The 18,161-nt window shown below is 53.8% G+C and overlaps 1 long non-coding RNA gene across 1 annotated transcript in view; it reads left to right on the top strand.

Moving 5' to 3' along the window:
* Window positions 1–5,351: 5,351 nt before the first annotated feature.
* The window catches only part of LOC143172123 (uncharacterized), a 70,153-nt gene continuing 57,343 nt past the window's right edge, over window positions 5,352–18,161 (top strand). The window contains exons 1-2 of the long non-coding RNA XR_012997299.1: window positions 5,352–5,408; window positions 6,330–6,409. This is a non-coding gene — a long non-coding RNA (uncharacterized LOC143172123). The remainder of the gene's footprint in view (window positions 5,409–6,329; window positions 6,410–18,161) is intronic.

The following is an 18,161-nucleotide window of genomic DNA, read 5'->3' on the forward strand; positions in this document are numbered from 1 at the left end:
TCTGGCACCGAGTGCACGTTAGCGCTTGAGCAGGTTTTACTTCCATGTGCCAGGCTGAAGTCTACCAGGCATTAATTATCATGCTGTAGCGAGGGGACCAGAGCCGTAGCTGTGAGCAATATTTGAGGCGGCATAAACCTAAGGACGAGGAGGGCTCTAGGTGGGAAATATGATTAGGAGATGGTTTGGAGTCTGTGCTGGGGGCCAGTAATTAACTACTGAGCAGCAGTCTGGCGTACGGTCAACATGCGAGTGCTTCCGTCTCACTGCAAACTCAGGCAGGGTAGTTTAGGCCATCGTTGACCCGAGATCTCACGAGCCCCAGGTCGGTTGCTGCCCTCCCTCTGCGCTTCCGTCCTCCCAGCTAAAGCAGCCTGGTTGCAGCGCCTCTCAATTCCTACCTCTTCTCCAAGGCCTCCTGACCCCCTCATCCCACCCAAACCGACAGAAACCCCAGGGTAGCTCCAGGGAAGCGAGCAGAGTTAGATTGCTGTCAGTGCAAGGGAAGAACAGGAGGTATCGGTGAAGGAACACTCCCCGCATCCTCAATGTATAAATAAAGTAGGAAAGAATCCTATCCAGCTTTGTCACTCGTTTAAACAGGCAGCTACAGACCAAAATCCATGACCAGGTTATTGGAGTAAAGCAAATAATGTTGCAATGGTAAGAGAAGGACCCTGAGATTTCTTGGCTGAATCCTGCACTTGAGCGGGAGCACTCGAACGTTTAGAAAGGCCGACAGTTCAGAAGCACCGATGTGTATCTGTGGTGGACGTGGCGATGCAAATTTGGAGAACGCGCTTTCGGTATGCCATCGCCTTCAAACAGGAATGGCCAGACCCTCACATAAACACGATGGAAGCTACGAGCGAGGTTCCTCTCTCCTGCAAGATGGAGTGGGTTGCCACAGCTTGCGCTCCCCTAGCCGTGGGTTTCCTATCCACGCTGCCGGCTGTTAGTTTGGGGCTCTAGCATCCAGATGGGACATCCGCAGGAGGACCGGGCTGTACGACACTCTGCCTCATGCAGGCTGGACCTAATCCAGACTATAGATCCTGGCAAGAGCCCCACAGATGCTTTGGTGCCATCCCTCCAAGGTCTGGGCTTCGGGATTTCCCTAACAGGGCCTTGAAACCTTGCAGAGCTGGGATGGAGAACAGACGCAGACATGCTGAAGCAACCGTGACGCACTTGCTGAAGAGGTAGCACCAGGAGCTACTGGAGAGCTTTTACGTGAGTCACTCGCTGAGCTCCATCTCATGGCACATTAAGCAGTATGAATCAAAGACTGAAAATGCAGGGCATGTCTTGCCCTACAAAACCACCATCAACTACTTTACTTTTTAAGTAATTATTTGCTATTGATCATGTGCATGAAGATGAGGTAGCTCCTTACCTCTCCTGCCAATTCCCACACTCAATCACATTACAAGCAAATGCCAGAGTTGAGCCCGCTCTAACAGAGCCGAGTTTGCCGCTCTTAGGAGGGGATAAACTTGGCACGTCAGAAATCTCTAGGCAAATGCCTGAGAGTACTTGAGTTGACCAAAGACCTCTGTAAGTACAAGTGGAACGAACATGGCAGTAAGGCAGGGGTGGCCACGTCTTCCTGACCCCATAAATCACATGCCAAAGTCTTCACAAGTCGAACAGCCACAAGAGCTGCCATACGTGCCTTGGAGAGCTAGGTAGGGAACATGGTCTAGAAGCAGGGTGCTCATGCAACATGGTTCCCAGGTGCTGTGGTGCGTTCAGGTTCAGTGATCCTTCCTGCCAAGGGGAGGTGAGTCAAGTGCCAAGGGTGTCCACAGCGCAGGCGGTGCCTTCGCTGGCCGGGACGCAGTCCTGCCAGATCTGAAGAGGGCTGGCGGGGCCAGGTGCTGGTAAAAAGGAATGACCGAGAGTCCCAGGCAAGGTGAGGGGATGAACTGGGTCCAGGGACCGCTTGGGAACAGCAGGAGGACGGGATACAAGGCTACAACATAGGTCTGACACTGATCCAAGACACGGGACCACAGGCAGGACTACAGATAGGTGCTCCTACAACACAGCTCTGGCAAGGTCTAGGTGCCCAGGCCTGAGCTTAAGTGGAGCCTCTGGACTAATGAGTGAAGGATGCATCGGTGGCGGTGAGGTTGGTCAGGGTAACTAAGGCCAATTAGTGCACTCAGAACCCTGACACAACTAGATGCAAAGGGAAGCAGAAGAGTTATGTTTCTATTTTATCCATGCCTAATCACAGGCCAAGGTCTTCTTTGGTTTGGTCCCATCTCAAGTTTGCCTGTGGCTGGGCAGGAGGGGAAAACAATCATGAGCGGATACGAGCGGCACTTTCCGCCTCGTGACAAGCCTTGTCTAAAGCTGCCCTCCCTCGCAGCCTCTCGCCTGCCGTGCCGGTGAGTGTTTGCCGGACGAAGGCGTGCGGGAGTCCTTAGCGCACGTCTGTCTTGTGTCACGCACTCTCTCCAAGATGCTTTTGCCGCAGCGGGTTTGGATGCTTGGGAAGGCAGTATCATCTGGATGGATTTTTGAAGGCAGGACATGTACCGGGGTGATCAGGGGGTAGCATCACATTGTTCCTGTCAGCATGTTTTACACGAGCTTGTTATTTTAAAAATAATCAGGTGCTGACTCTGGATCTAGAGAACAAGATAAAGCCTGGGGTTTTTCCATAGGGGACAGAGGGGATTTTCCCCAGGGAGGCTTCCAGCCTCCCTGGGGAAAATCCCCTCTGTCCCCTATGGAGAGCTTCTATAGCTGGACCGCATCCTTCCTCTGGATGGAAAAGGGCTGCTGGTCCTTCACGTCTGCCCACCCCTTGCATCCTTCCTCTCCAAAACCAGATGATACAGAGGACCCATAGTTTTATCATGAGAAAAGCTCTCTGCGGTTCTTTGGGTGGTATCCCCAAATCCTGCCTCCGCTTTCTGTCGGGAACAGACACTCCTGCATCAGCGGAGAAAAGTCACAGCCGCTGCTCCTGCCTTTCTGATTTAAATCTTCCCTTTAAATCTAAAAATGCACTAGTAATGAAGGATTTCCACTGAAATCGGAGAGTTTTGACTAAGTAACGCATTCAGAGTCAGATCCCGGGCTGGATCAGCAGTTAGCAATGGTTATACTCGGCCTTAGAGCAGAGATCCCAGGCTGAACCGCAGCATCGCCGTGCCAGGGTCCTCCACCTGAAACAGACGGACAGCGGAACAACGTACCCTAAAGGAACAGCTTGAAATGGCGTTTCACTGAAAACATTTGAAGAAAGTTTGCCGCATCCACCACAGAAATCCTGGAAAATAGTGTTCAAATATGTTGGAAATATTCTAGACGCACATGGGGAGGACACCCCCCGCCCCAAATAGCTGATATTGAGGGTGAAGACTCAAATAATTTAAGCCGACAATGTTCTTCCATGACTCAGCATCGTGCCGACTGCACTCAGGGACCCAGTGGGAAAGCACGGAAGCCTGATGACGGGGTAGGCTGCCAGATGAAATAAAAACAAATTGTGATTTTGGCGAGGTCTGACTTAAAAAAAAAAAAAAAAAAAATCAAAAATCCCAAATCCCCGAAACAACAGCCTGCCAAAGAAAACAACCATCAAAAAAAACCTGCTGTCAGGACCTCGATATTTTTTCCTTCGTAATACCAGTTTTGGGACCGAGCTGCTTAAATGTATAAAGTAAAAAATTAAATGTATAAAGTAAAAGACTTCTTGCTATCCTGATTTCACGGTGTGAGCTGGATTTAGGTGCCTTCTTTGCCTACTTTCTCTGCAAGTCGTATTTCATTTCCTCACAGCTCAACCCTTAAGAGGCTGATGAGCGACACGGGATCACCCCCAAGTTTTGTCAGGTTGGCTTCAGGGATGATGTCGGTATAACGAAACACGGGGCAGGTGGCACCCTAAGCTTGTGATCCGCGTGAACATGGAAACTGATCCTTTCAGGAAGTTTGGTTTTTTTTTTTCCTCAGAAGAAGAACTTTTCTCTTAAATCCCCTTTCCCAGAGCACTGGAGAACGCAGGCGGACAATTAGGAAGGGGATGCAAAGGGGATTCAGGCCGGCTAGATCCCCAGGGAGACGGGGGCAATGCCGTCAGATGTACCCCACCCCACCGGGCTCTTGCCCGCCAGCGGGACCCGGGGGTCTCGCGGCGGGATGACGATGTTAGAAACAGCGCTGCCGCTCTGTATTTTGGGTTTTTTTTTTTCCCCATCTGAGGGTTTATTCGGCTGGAATTCTCCAATAGCCCGGGACATGACAGCTCGCTTCAGTTTTTCTCCAGAGGGCACGGCATTTCCACCGTCAGCCCTGCAAACCTCTTCAGCGGCCCTGAAGGCCGGTGACCGGCGGCAGGGGGGGGGGGGGGGGCTGAAGGTGGACGCCGGGGAGCTCCCCCTTCCCAACGGCACCGGCTTCCCCAAACCCTGCCCGTTTGCTGCGCCGGGGCCTGATGCCAGCCCGCAGCCCGGCTACGGGGCGGGCTCCCCGCCCCCCCCGCTCCCTCAGGCACAGCGGCGGCGGGGCTGAGGGGATCGTGCCTCCGCGTCCCGCCCGTGCCCCGCTGCGACCCCACTCGCGTTGGTGGCCGTTGTTCCCCCTCAGAGAGCCCCTGAGGGCCGGGAGGGGAAGGCGGGCGGCGCTTCCCGCCGCCCCGGCCCCCAGGCGGAGGGGAGCGGGCGGCGCTCAGACCCCGGGGCGCCGCGGCCGCCGCGCTCCCCTCGGGCGGCCGCCGGCCCCGCCCCCCCGCCCCGATTGGCCGAGCCGCCCGTCCGTCCGCCGGGGTTTGTTTGGTCGCGTGGACCTGTCAAGCCCGCCGCGGGGGGGAGGAGGGAGGGGCGCCCCCCCCCCCCCCCCCCCCCGGCCGGTCCCACGTGGCACCGCGCGGCGCCCCGACGGGGCGGGCAGGGCGGCGGGACCCCCCTCACACACACCCCCCCCTCCCCGCGGTCGGTGACACCCCCCCCCCCCTCCCGTCGGGGGTGGGGCCGCCCCGGGCTGCGGCGGCGGCGGCGGCGGCGGCGGCGGTGGCGGGGGACGAGCGAGCGAGCGAGCGAGCGGCGCTGAGGGGAGGGAGCGGGCTACCGACATCCGGGCCCTTCGCTCGCCGCCGCCGGGAGCCGCCGCCAGCCGGGGGTCAGCGCCGCCGCCGCCGCCGGCGGACGGGGCGGGCGGGCGGGCGGGCGGACCGGGGGGGCGGCTGCCGGCACGCAGGTGGGTCCGCGTCCCTGTCGTGTTCCCCGTCCCCACCCCGTCCCTCAGCCGCCGCCCCCCCGAGGTGCGCCGCGCTGCCTCTGTCCCGTCCCGCCCCGTCCCGCCCCGCCCCGTCCCGTCCCACCGACGGGGCGATGCTCCCCCCCCCGCTCCGCGCCGCCGGGGCTCCCTCCCTTTTAATTTCATTTTAGACGGTAAGTTCTTTTTCTTATTTTATTTAATATATATATGTAAAAAAAGCCCCATTTCCTCCTGCCCGGTCCCACCGGAATTCCCGTACCGGGGGGCGTCGTGGGGGGGGGGGGGGGGGAGAAACGGCGCTCGGGGTCCCCCGCCTGCTGCCTGCACCGACGGGGGACCGGGGGGCTGCCCTGGCGGGACGGGGCCCCCCCACCCCACCCCCAGCGCCCTCCTCCCCACCCCGCGTGGACCCTCCTGCGTGGGGAGGCGGCGGCGGCGGCGGCGGCGGCAGCCTCCCCTCCCTCCCTCCCCTCCCCGGGACCGGGAGGAAGGTGCCTGGTTCTCCCGGCGGGGTCGCAGCACCGGTGGGTCCCCGAGCTGCGGCAGCATCACGCAGAGGCAGCACCGCTGCCGCTGTCACCGTCACCCCTGGCTTCCAGGTCTGCTATTCCCCCCCCCCCTTCTTTTTGTTGAATAATTGCTATTATTAATTTTTTGGTTGATTAATTATTAAATTTTTTTTTTTTTTGGTATTGTGGCAAAACTTTCGCTGGAGTTGCTGCTGCCTGCGGTTGCTCGCGCTGCAGCCGACGTGATCCTCAGCGCTGCCAAGCGCACGCTGACTTACAGGATCAGCTTTTACTTGAAATTAAGGATAGGATGCGGGGGGTGACCCCATCGCGGCCCATCCCTTCTCCTCTGCACCTTGCACCGGGGCAGGGACCCGGTGGCTCAGGGTCCCGTCCCCCCCCGCCCCCGTGGTGCTGGGGAGTCCTCGGTGGTTTTTTATTCCGGTTATTTATCCGGCTGCTGCCTGAGCCCGTGTAAACTCGGAGGCGGTTGTGGCTTGTGCACGGGGTTAGGGTGGCACCTCGGGCGAGGCGTTGTCCCCGCTGACGCTGAAGGGCTTCACGCTGTATCACCGTGTCACTTAGGTTTGCCTGGCGCCTCAGGATCCACCAGATAACCCCCGCGTCCTGCCTCCCCAGCGGCAGCACCGAGCCTCGGCGATGCGGTATGTCTGCCGGCGTGTGCTCCTGCCGCGGGCAGGAGCGGGGCTGGCTGCCCTCTGGGTGGGCTGCCCGGAGGAGGGGGACCTGGGGGGGACTGCCGGCGTGCCCCCGGCCGCGGTGCCCAGGGACCGGTGGGCCTGGTGGTGAGCATCCCCGGGACGGGCTCAGCCCGGGTGCGGGGAGTGTGGGGCGAGCATCCCCGGGATGGGCTCAGCGTGGGGCGAGCATCCCCGGGACGGGCTCAGCCCGGGTGCGGGGAGCGTGGGGCAAACATCCCAGCCGATGTGGGTGCTTTGCCACCTCCTGCGCTGCTGGCAGCGGTCCTAGCGTCCCCAAAAGTCCCCGCTGTCCCCCGGCCGCACACGCCGTGTGGCAGGAGGGGGAGCTCGCACCGTGCCGGCTAAACAGGACGGGGAGCTGTGCGGGGCAGGGGACAGGCCCAGCCTGTGCGGGGTCCCGGGAGCCCCCCTCTGCCCTGAGCAAGGGGAACCCCCTTTCCTCTGAACCCCCCTTTCCACCAGCCCTGGCCGCAGCTCCGGCGCTGAATTTCCTCCGAGCCCTCCTGCCTATATTGTGCTATTGATTGCTGAGCTGAACTTCCTCCCGAAATCATTAAAGCTTAAAAAATTGATGGCACAATAGAGCCCTTTATTAGCTACATAACTTTTCTGGCTTTCTTTCTTTCTTGTTCTTTTTTTTTTTTTTTTTTAATCAACACAAAAGCGCAGAGCCTGAGCTCAGATTTGTGTCCTGTGTCCCTACGAGAGCCAGGCAGCGTGCCCTCCTCCACCCCAGCTACCCGTCAGCACAGCCGTGCCAGGCTATTTCTTAGGAAAAATGGCAAAGAAGGAATCGATGTGCGCAGGTTTTTTCTTTTCTATTAATCGCAGCCTCCTCTCTTTGCAGCCTGCAGATAGGTCTATTTATTTCTGCTCTTCTAAATAAAAATATTTGAATGGGGACTGTAATATTTTATTCCCTGTCGTGCCCATCCCTCGGTCTAGCGGCGGTTGAGTTCTTGCTCGGTATTAACTTACCATTTTAGTAACAGTTGAGTTTTCCTGAAGGAAATCCCTCCGGGCTGGCCATTACCGTGTCATTGTATAACACAGCAGAAAGATGGATTACCTGGATGGAACTCCTCCAGCGTGACTTCTCCAAGTGACAGACTTCAGCTAATTCATCCCCGCTCCCATTGCAATCGTCAGCCATCGGGGTGGGTTTTATAGCTTCTAGGAAATATTTGCAGTATCTCCCGGCGTGCTGTTGTAAATACAGGCACTGATTTTCCAGGGGGGCTGTTGGCAGCATCCTGCTTCGTGCAAAGCCCCGGCTCCTGGAGCCAAGTCAACCCCTACGAGGTCTCCTTTAGTGGAGAAATACGAAGTTTTTACTTTTTCTGGTTATTCAGAGAGGTTTTGAAGTGCGCTTGAGTGCGTCTGGAAAGATAAGAAAGGAGGAGGCAAAAAAAGTGTGCATTTATGTGTGTGCGTGTGCGTATGGGAATAAAATAAATCACACTATTTTGAAGCCAATACAACATTTTGTTGAAGGATCCCTTGGCGATCGTGTGCTGGAGCAGGGACTGAAAGTCACGTAGAGGGGACACTGCCTCGCTGCGTGGCCTTGGGCCTGTCATTTGTCTTCTCTGCTGCAGTGTCGGTATCTCAGGAGTGTGGCTGCCTGCACTGCCTGCGTTTTCTGCTAGCCCTGTCTCAATGCTGCACGCCGCCCCCCTCCTCCTCACCGTAATTTTCACGTGGCTCTTGCACCCTGTTATTTTTAGGGTGCTGCATCAGGGTGGAAACCTTTGGGTTCAAAGCATCCCCCCCCCAAATGCTTCCTTCCTAGGGCAGGAGCAATAGGTGCATCCCTCTGTGCTCCCTGTTTTTCAGGGGAACGTCAGCTTGGTTCTGGGTAATGCCGACCGCCCTGCATGCCCACTGTCTTCGCTACAGAATATTGCATGCTGCTGCCGAAAATGATGAAGCTATAAAACCAGACTAGCTCAGAGGGGTTTATATTTGCACATGACACCAAGCTGAGTGGTGCGGTCGACACGCCAGAGGGACGGGATGCCATCCAGAGGGACCTGGACAAGCTGGAGAAGTGGGCCCATGTGAACCTCATGAGGTTCGACAAGGCCAAGTGCAAGGTCCTGCCCCTGGGTCGGGGCAACCCCCGGTATCAATCCAGGCTGGGGGATGAAGGGATGGAGAGCAGCCCTGCCGAGAAGGACTTGGGGGTACTGGTGGGTGAAGAGCTGGACATGAGCCAGCAATGTGCGCTCACAGCCCAAAAGGCCAATTCTATCCTGGGCTGCATCCAAAGCAGCGTGGCCAGCAGGGCGAGGGAGGGGATTCTGCCCCTCTGCTCTGCTCTGGTGAGACCCCCCCTGGAGCGCTGCCTCCAGCTCTGGAGCCCTCAGCATAAGAAAGACACGGACCTGTTGGAGCAGGTCCAGAAGAGGGTCACGAAAATGATCATAGGGCTGGAACACCTCTGCTCTGAGGACAGGCTGAGAGAGTTGGGGTTGTCCAGCCTGGAGAAGAGAAGGCTCCGGGGAGACCTTATTGCAGCCTGTCAGTACTTAAAGGGGGCTGATAAGAAAAACAGAGACAGACTTTTTACTAGGACCTGTAGTGATAGAACAAGGGGAAATGGTTTTAAACTAAAAGAGGGTGGATTCCGACTAGATAGAAGGAAGAAATGTTTTACGCTGAGGGTGGTGAAACACTGGCCCAGGTTGCCCAGGGAGGTGGTGGATGCCCCATCCCTGGAAACATTCCAGGTCAGGTTGGACGGGGCTCTGAGCGACCTGATCTAGTTGAAGATGTCCCTGCTTGTTGCAGGGGGGTTGGACTTTCTTATAAGCCCCCTTCAAGTACTGAAAGGCCGCAATAAGGTCTCCCCGGAGCCTTCTCTTCTCCAGGCTGGACAACCCCAACTCTCTCAGCCTGTCCTCATAGCAGAGCTGTTCCATCCCCCTGATCATTTTTGTGACCCTCTTCTGGACCCGCTCCAACAGGTCCGTGTCTTTCTTATGCTGAGGGCTCCAGAGCTGGACGCAGTGCTGCAGGTGGGGTCTCAGCAGAGCGCAGCAGAGGGGCAATTACGCCCTATCGGAAGGTTCTGAGTTTGCCTAGACTGGGGCTTTGCAATTACCAGAACCAGGTGCCTGAAGACATATTTAGGCAGCTAAATCTATGTGAAACCCTTCGCCTTCCTGGCTTGCCCAGAGCATCCCTGCTGTCCCAGCTGCCGTCCCACCGCAGCGGCACGCTCTCCTCGGCTGCGAGGACTCTCTGTTCTCTTCTCCTGCCACGCTCCAGAAGCTTATACAATTTTTTTGGCGCTTTTCCCCGAAGTCATTATTCTGGGTAACATGGTTTGTTTGTTTATGCGTTTTGGTTTTAATCATACATTTATTTATTTTTTTTTATTGTGTCTGAAGAGCTACAGGCTTCTGTTCCCCTCCCCGCTCCCAGATGGTCGCCTATTAAAAAAAAAAAAAAAAGAAATATTAGGAAAAAAAAGGAAATAGTTCGGTTCTGTAATGAATGAAGTTTGGCTTTTCCAGAGAGGATGTGGGAGAGAAAAAAGAGGGGGGGCGGGAAGTGGCAGGTGTGTTTGGAGGGAAGGGTGTGCCCTGCCGTGTATTTTAAGCTCTGCTGGGTCTGTGCCACTTGTTTTACAGCGCTCCGGTGAAAAGGGATCCGGGTCTCGCTGTGCTTTTTAATCTCACCGTGACCAGCTCGAAGAAACAACCCTCCCTGGTCTTATGAATCTGTTTAATTTATTTAATTAGATCTTAGTTCTCCGTTGTCGTCATTGGGAGGAGGTGCGTTGGCTTGTTTACCTAAGCTGGTTGGTCTGAAAGGGTTTGCCTTTTTTTTTTGGAGGAGGAGGAGGAAGGAGCAGGCGGGTGGGGAGCGGTGGGGCTTGCCAGGCTGCTGGTTTCCTCTCCAGTGGATCTCCAGGAGCAAAGGGAGTTGCTGTAAGAGCAGGGCTCAGAAGAAAGACTTCCAAAGGGTGAGATGACACTGCTTGTTCCTGGTGGCAAGGAGAACCAGGAGCCGGCTCTGCCTCCGTGGCAGATGGTGGTGCAATTCCCAGGGAGCAGGACCAGGCTCTTGGCAGACACCAATGGCTTGGAGGTCCAGCCCATCCTGGTGACACCTTGGCTGCTGTGGCTCGGGGTGGCAGTGGCTTGTTGTCACCCGTGGCAGTGGTGGTTGTCCACACGCACGGTCCTTCATGCAGTGGGACAAACATCTGGCACGGGTAGAGGAGGTGACACAGGGCCTGGCCACAGGTGTGGAGTTAGCCCACATCCTCATGGGTGCTGGTGGGCCCCATCAACCTGCTTTTGGACAGCATGTTGGCTTCGTCAAGGTCAAGCGTGGTGCAGGTCCGCACCTTGCCAGACCAGAGCTGGGATACTGCGAATCCACCCACCGCTCCTGCATTGCTCACCAGCAGCAGGACTTGCACGCTGCCTCGGGGCACTCTGCAGAGAAGAGGAGCAGTATGGGCTGATAGCATCTCATCCTGGCGGTCCATACAAACCAGCGCTGGAGCACGTGTTGGGTGTGCTTGTCGTTCCTACAGGGAAGCAGGTCTCTGGGGCAGGCAGGGAGGCTGTCCCAGCTAGGACAGCTTTATCTGGGTCTGGCTTTGCAGAGGTAGGAGCTGATAGCCTCCAGTTGCTCTTGTCATGTCCAGGTATTCTGGTGGGACATGCATCTCAATATGAAAGGTCTGTCTGAGACTCCTTGTTCTGCCTGAGATGGGGCTTCTGTGGTCCTCTTCTGGTTAAACACTTAGATGGGTGCTCTGGAGACCAGGGTTCTCCTTCTGTTCATTTTGCTGGGGCTTTCCTTGGGATTTGGGGACATCATCTGGTTTCACCTCCATTCCCCACCTGTGAAACGCCAGTCGTGGTGCTTTCTTTTCTCCTGTGTGGTCTGTAGAGCCGGTGCTGTCTCTTGCTGCTGCTGTCAGGCTGCATATCGATAGCATGGCCTCGGTCGTGGTTGGCACCTGAATGAATTACTGCAATACAAATAAATAAGAAAAGAAATAATAGTATTTGCAAGAGTGACGGGTTGGAGATCTAACATTTATGCAGGGCCGTTCATTAGAAATGACGCCTAAATGTTCTATAAACTGTCACATGCACATAAAACGTCACTCCCAGGCTTCAAGACAGCATCAACTGTTTAATAACAAAACCACACCAGGGTTCAGGACCTGAAATGCAGAATTACTGCCTCCACTTGGAGCTGCAGGGAAAATTTGCGTCCACAAATAGGATGAACCCTATTGGAAATTGTCCAGGACACCTCCTATGAACATGATGTGGACATTTTATTTGTGTCTTCCAGTGGGCAAACCCAGCAGCTTTCTGGCTTATCTGAAAGCTGTCACCTCTGCCAGCCAAGCACCCCCAAGAGGGACATGGGACCTTTTGGGTTGTGGGGTGAACGATGCTCTAGAAAGCCTGAGTAACCTTACGGGGTACTGATTTGCTGAGAAAAGTGGTGTCTCCCAACCTGTTGTGGCTACTTCTTGAAGATTTTGGGTCTAGTGCAGATGAGATTCACCAGTCTGCAAGATGGCCTTTGGTCCTGTAGGACCTCTTGAGCTCTGTTCCTGGTGGAAGGAGCCTTTCCAATGCTATCTGAACCTTCTCATTGCATCATGTTGCAGCAGAGGAGGTTGGGAGGGAGGAGAAAAGTTTACTTCTTGCCCTCTTTTTTCGGTTTAATCCAAAAATAATATTTTTATTTATTTATTGGCTCAGGCCTTCTCCTTTCTCTAGGTTTTGCCTAGTGTCATGCTTGATCAAATCTGATGGGAGTAACCAAATCAGCATTAGCAAATGTATGGACCTCAAGCTAATTGGCAGGTGATGAACTCCATGACTGCAACGAAGACGAGCCCTTCTGTAGAGCATGTTGTACCTTGGCACAGGGTCACGAGTGAGAAACCATTGGCAACTTTTAAATATAAATCCCTTTGGGGGATTTATTTTTAGGTTGCCCTGCCCTGTGATGAACACACAATCGAAGTAAAACCAAAAAAGAGTGGGCAGGAGCACAGCGACCTCAGCTAGGTCAGCAGTGAGCTTGAGGTTAACATCCAGAAGATTCACGAAAATTGGTGACTGTTTGCAGCTTGAGAATTAAGTTCCAGAAGTCAATCATGGTGACACTGAGAGGGCTGTGAGAGAAACCATTTGAGGTATTCATTGTCACTTTTAAGCATCTTGATTGTCTATTAAGTGGAGGAGAAGAGAAACATGACTGATGATAGTCACTGCAGTTGCTCAGCGGGGATTTGCAGGCAGCGTTGTTATTGCATTGCTGTCTGCCGGCGGTGCTCCACTTGTCAGCCTTGCCTTTATAAATCGTCCTTTTTTGGATGTTCGCAGCTTGGAGTTTCTTTTTGGGTCTGGAATTTGGTACTGGGGGACTTGGTCTTCTCTTCAACCCAAAGGTACCAGGCGTTGGTGCGGACCTGGTGTTGGTTGGTGCCCTGGATTGATTAAATTAATCCCTGATATTCGGTTTTAGCATCTTTTTATTTTTTTTCCCCAAGAAGACAAACGCTTCTTGGCCAGCCTGTTGAGAAGCATAGAGATGCCATGTGAAATTGTAAGCGGGAAACAAGCAGCAGGGTTTCTTTAACGATCACTGTTTCAAATGATAAGGCTATAAATGAGCCCTTTGATAATGTGCAATTAATATGACGATGCAGGAATTTACTGGGTTCAGGTTGTAAATTTAAAGTGACCAATGGTAACGACAGGCTGCACAAAATAAACATCAACTTGTAAATTAGTTTAGTGTCACTTTACAAATAACTCATTTTATGATTCCCCTTCAAAATATGAAAAAGAGGGTGCTAACCTCATTTTTTGTGATGTTGATGCAACTTGAGTATCCCACTTCAGCAGCTTCATCTGTACCTGTACGTACGTACTCCTGCAGCACCGCCTGTGTTATTTTTTGATGCCTTTTTTTATGTCTTTTATTACGGACTCAGCTCACAACACTTCCGAGTGTGAGTGATTTTATTCGCCTGGCTAGTCCATTGATTTCAGGAGCAGACCTTCTCCGGGGCCGTTGCGTGCAGGGTTATTCTAAGCCCGTTATCTTTATCGGGCTTTGAATTGTAAAGAAATGCCCGGCCATCCTTGTAAAATACCTGTTTGTTCTTGGTTTGAGCATGCAATCCCAGCTGAAAGCAAGAGGTAGAAAAACTATCGCGTTAAAACACATCGTGTTTTAAACGTGCATCGGTCTAGGGAGAAGCGGGGAGGAGGAGGATGGTGTCTTCACAGCAGTTGCTGATGTAGCTTCAGAGGTCACCTTATTTACACCAACAGCTAACTGCAGACCTGGGACTTCTTTAGACACATCAGAGCCATTAGCAAAGCCCCAGAGCAAAGTGCCATCAGCCCTGGCCGTGGATGAGCATCTCATCTCACACATCTCACACCACCAGAGGTGGTGGCATCTCGGGGCTGGTGATGCTGAGGGGCTCTTCACACCGTGATCCGTATCGGACCTGGACTGCTTCCCCGGGATGTGCTTGCTGCAGAGCTGGGGAAAAAAACCATGCGGTATTGGAGCTATTTGTCCTGTGGCCAAGCTGAACTGCGGGATCGCTTGGTTTTGGGCGGGGGGAGTAGAGGAAAAAGGCACTCAGGATTTCGAAACGGGAGCAATTGGGGAGGATGCTGCTGTGCCAAGCGCTGAGCCTCCCTTCCTCGAGCAGCTGTGGATGAGTGTGCCATTGGGATGCTCCTCTTCTCGGAGGCGTAGCTCAAAGGCAGGCGAAGGCATTAAAAATAAATAAATAAATCAACCCCTCTCCCCCCCCCCCCCAAATATCAGAGGAGGAAATTAAAGTCACCTTCCAGTCTCGAGCGAGTTTCCTCTGCTTTGGCAAGAACTGGTGCAGCGTAGGAGGGGAAATCTGCTGTAATTTTCCATTGTTGCTGCCCAGGGGTGCTGGATAAAAGGGACCGAGGTGCGGGGAGCAAGGGTGGGGGGATAGGGGTGCTGGTGGCAGGATTTGGGGGATAGAATGCTCCCCTTCACCCCACCCTGCATGGGGTGGTGATGCCTTCCTTGGTGGGATGAGTAGGGGCATCCTCGCCTTCACAGGTGGTCCTGCTGCATGAGCATCCTCCTTGAGAGGGACCTCGGGGGCCTGATTTTGGGCAGAGGAGCGGCCAGTGGGTGCTTGGGGCTTAACTACCATACGGTGTTGAGCCTCCTCTCGCCCACCTCGGCCCGGTGGTCTCGGTGCCGCTGCAATTTTGGCCCTGGCCCCTATTGTCTCTCGTCGGTGCCTCCTAGTTGCTGGCAACCCCGGTGCTGTGAATGGGACTTAGTCATTCCCCGGTGCTCCTGTCCTCCTCCTCCTCCCCAGCAATAGGAAAATGCCGCACAGCCAAGGGGGTCCGGCATGGCCACACTCCCCTGCTGGCCCCCGGGCTCCCCAAAACGGGCTTCACAGCTCGCCGGGCTCCTCTCTCCGTGATCAACTCCAGACCTCCGCAGTCAACCGGGGGCGCAGAAGCTCTCCCTGGAAGAGTGGCTGCGTGTCATCGGGGTCCCCAGCCCCAGGAGAGGACCAGGGGAAGGGTAAGGAGCGGGGTCAAGCCCCATCTCCTGCTCTCTGTTACCTCAGATCCGTGCAGCCCACCTGGTCCCACAGGGATGGCTTCAAACCACGTTTGTTGGGAGGCTCTTTTCCTTCGTTATTTCTTCCCTGGCTGGACTCTGCCAGGTTGTGTCTAGAGGTGAAAAAGGAGTTTGAAGAAACGTGCTGCCTCCAAGTTGGTGGGGATGGCTGGTCCTCCCCGATACCCTCTCAGTCCTCGGAGCACGTGCGCGGTGGATGAGTAGTAAAAGCGTTTCCATTGCATCTTTTAACTGGATGTGCCAAATGTTGTATAAACTTCCAGGCAGGCTGCTGACATGCTTGCGTAGGGATGGGATGGATTCTCCATCATCTTTAGTTCAGGATTGGGTGTCTTCCTGAAAAACGTGCTTTAGCTCAAATGTCACACGTGGGCTTTATGAGGCTCTGCTCTTCGGGTTGAGGTGAGGTTAGGTCATCTTGGAGGTCCCTTATAGATAAAATCCTGTGAATTTATTGAAAGCTGTCTGGGATCAGTGAATGTTTTTAGCCCGTTCCTGTGATGGAAGCCCACGAAGGAGCTGGAGGATGATCTTCAGGTTGGGAGCAGAACCTGGAGACAGCCCATCGGCTGGACCGCTTATCAAACCAGGAGATCGCTCCATGATGAGGCCTGAATTTAGAAATGGCATGCATGCAAGAAGGGACTCTAATTGGCCAATTGCATACTAATTCAGAGTAATTACACATGCAAATTAGCTGCATAATTTTGCATTCGTTTTGTGCAGGCATTTATGCGCAGCGTTTCCTGCAAAATGCTGGGATGGTTTCACGCCAGCTGTGGTCCTGGCTGAGGACATGCTGGTGATCCCGGTGGCAGGAGGGGTCGAGGGTGTGACATGCTCAGGCATGAGAAGGAATCCATTTTTCCATGGGATTTCCAGAGCTGTGTGCTTCCCTGCCCCTGGAAAACTGCTTCACCTTCAGCTCGGTTCTTTTGATGGCTGTGGGGGAGAGCAGACATGCAGGAGGGACACCCCTGAAGCTGTTCTAGGAGATGCTGCTTATTTTCTTTTTTCATATAAAAATAAATGAACTAATGACCAAAGGGGCTTTTTGTTTGTTTGTTTGTTTGTTCTTTAGAAAGCACTTAGGCTTTTTAATCTCTGCTGAGTGTGTCATGGCTGGAATCTGCATAGACCTGTGCCTGCTTCATTCCTGCCTGCTTTGCCTGTCTGAAGAAGTCGCATTAGCTGCAGTTTGCTGCCTGTGCTATCCAGAACCACCGTTATTGCTTCACGCTCCGGAGCCTGATCTGGGATGTAAATCTCAAGTCTCTGTTTTGCCTTGCAGTTCATTGCATCCTGAAGCTTGTGCCTTTACAAGGGCTGTCCTAATGATCTCCAAAAATGTTTCCTAATCTCTGTCTGCATCTGTCTACTTAATAGCGCTGTGTATTGATGGTGGGCAATGAAGATGTTTTGATATTCATCTAGCATGCCCAGGTTGCCACGTAGGTAGGAGCATCAGGGTTTTCTTCTGTAGGCAGTCCTAAATAAACAACAGGAATATTTTTAGCCGCATCACACCACCCTATATTAGGTATATGTTGCAGTTTGGTTTATGTTTTACGTATATTACAGGTATACCTTGGGAATCCAGGTTGCTCGGTTGTAATTAGAGCGTATCTATGGGGGCTTCAGGAGGAACGGGGAAGCAGTTCATTTGCACCTTCGTTAAACTAATCTAAAAACGGAGTGCTGTATGTAATACAGCTGTAGTTGTGTTTTTTTTAGGGTCATCTCTGTTGGAGCCCAGTATGCTTGGAAACTATAAAATAAAAAGTAGTCTCAGTTTTCCACGGCTGCAAATCCCCCATGTTATTTTCACATGTTGCAACAATTTGTACTTTAAAGGCACCATTTTAGTCAAGCTTAATATTGCCTCTCCTGCATTTTAGACTTACATAGTTTTGCAAGGGATAATTGCCTGTTTGGGAGACAAAAAGCTGATTTTGCCCAGGGCGCTATTCTTTTTCATAACAAAGTTGATCCTTGTTGGGAAGGGTCTTGCAGGTAGTGAGTGTTTGGATGAGTCTGGAGGGGAACAAATGGGTGGACGATGTGGAGGTCTGGCTCGTAAAAAAACCCCACAAATCATTTTTCTGCTGCACTGGGTACCACAGCTGAACACCTTTTCCTTGCACGCTCTGCCTCATCTCACGCTCCACCACGAACTCCTGGGGACGGGGACATCTTTGTGGGTTTTGGCAACCACCATGGTGGGTTCAGCATGGGATGCGCACCCCCAAAATATTTGCAGCTGCACTTCTCTTTTGCTCTTAAGCTATTTTTTGTTAGTATTAGGGGATGGTTTTATATCTTTCCAAATATGCAAATGTTCAGACAGCGCAGTCTGAAGCAGGCGGCTCCACGCAGCCTTTCAATGCTTCCCCAGGGCTCCCTGCATCGCGCTGGCCCCGGGGCTGGTGGTGCCTTGGGTGGCTGAGGTGGCTAATGAGTGTCTGGTGACTCAGGTCCCGGGGGACACCCAGGTGACAGATCACCCACGGGGCTAAATCTTCCCCCCTTGCTGCGCCCCATCCTCAGGGATGTCCTCTCCTGCTCCCCCATCTCGGGCACCTCTCCATCACGTTGGCCTTCTGCTGTGGGGCTTCCCCAGCGTCCATCGCCGGGATGATCCCCTCCCCACCTGCCCATGGGCTCTCCTCCTCCATCCCCATAGCTGAAGCTCATCATCTCACCACCTCCAGGTCAGATCTTTCAACAGCTGAGCAAGAAGAGGCTCCGCTGCAGGCACGGCAGGTTGGATGGCCAGCTACCTGTACAGGTTATCAATAATAATTCATTAGGAACGTAAAGGAGGTGGCATATCTGCATGGAGCAGCTTTTCTTCATGGATGAGGGATGGATGCCGGCGGGAGGGTTGTGGTAGGTGGCTTTGGTGTGCGGTTGGGTTTGGGAAGGGGGCTCTGCTGGTGCCTCCACTTGCTGCCGTTTTCTGGAGGGACAGCAATCAGGTTTTGCTCTTCTTTGGAGTTGGAGGTGCTCGAGATGAGTCTTCAGGGAGGGCAAA

This window comes from Aptenodytes patagonicus, chromosome W, assembly GCF_965638725.1.
Source record: "Aptenodytes patagonicus chromosome W, bAptPat1.pri.cur, whole genome shotgun sequence".
Classification (NCBI taxonomy): domain Eukaryota; kingdom Metazoa; phylum Chordata; class Aves; order Sphenisciformes; family Spheniscidae; genus Aptenodytes; species Aptenodytes patagonicus.